The following is a 990-nucleotide window of genomic DNA, read 5'->3' on the forward strand; positions in this document are numbered from 1 at the left end:
CAGATTTGTAAGGTAGAATTGGGATCATGATAGTGGGGAGGGGGAAAGCATTTAGGAACTAGAGGAAAGTTGTATGTTTCATCGATGCTGTACTGTGGTTGGAAGGGGGCCAGCCCCCCCCCACTAACCATGGGTTTGATAGGCACAATTGTATGGTGTGTATATATATATATATATCATTGAGAGCATGAGAGATAGAGGAGAGATTGAAATAATGTAGTCAGACATATTTCATAGTAGCATGCTCACCTAAGCCCCGCTTGGTGATCCACGTGGAGAGGGGAGGAAGGGAAGTAGGACAAGGGGAAAGGGAACAGGGGAGCGAGGACTGGAGAGGAGAGGGGGAGACAATGAGAGGCCAAGGGAGGAGCTGAGAGAGCTCTTTATTGTTAACCCAGGCCTATATACCTTTTGGGGGAGTGCAAGCCCACTAATTACAGGTGAAGACATACGTCACAGGAAGGGCTTGCACTATAGGTCCTACAGCAATGAGAGGGGGACAATCTAGGAATAAACATGCATTAGGAAGAGGAGGGATTTGAGGTACACATGTGACAAGGGCTGATCCTAGATTCAGGATGGCAGCCCAACTTTGGATGTCACTGAGACAGTTTGATCTGTTCTCTGGGTTTCATAGAAACCATTATCAGTAGCGTGTAAACTCCACTTACAGGCACTAAATCAATGACTGTAAGCCTTTAGGGAGAAGTAGCCCATTGTCTTTAACAGCAGGGAGAGGGCCCTACCAGTTCAGACAGTTGTTTGGCAACTGACTGCCTTCAGGGAGGTAACTTGACCATCATTTGTCATTAGCTGCAAGCAGTATCCTAAGTCTAACATATATTTGTTAAATGTTAAGATTTAGGAGAAATCTTTCTGTTTCCCACATCTGTTTGCTCATCTCCTCCCTGAGAACCTTTTGTAAGGGGATGTACAGTTGCCTACAGATGGGCTTTGGGTCCCCATTCCACACTCACCCTCATTCACAAT

Source organism: Echinops telfairi, unplaced genomic scaffold (genome assembly GCF_000313985.2).
Source record: "Echinops telfairi isolate 266 unplaced genomic scaffold, ASM31398v2 ScPeMD7_2573;HRSCAF=3158, whole genome shotgun sequence".
Lineage (NCBI taxonomy): Eukaryota > Metazoa > Chordata > Mammalia > Afrosoricida > Tenrecidae > Echinops > Echinops telfairi.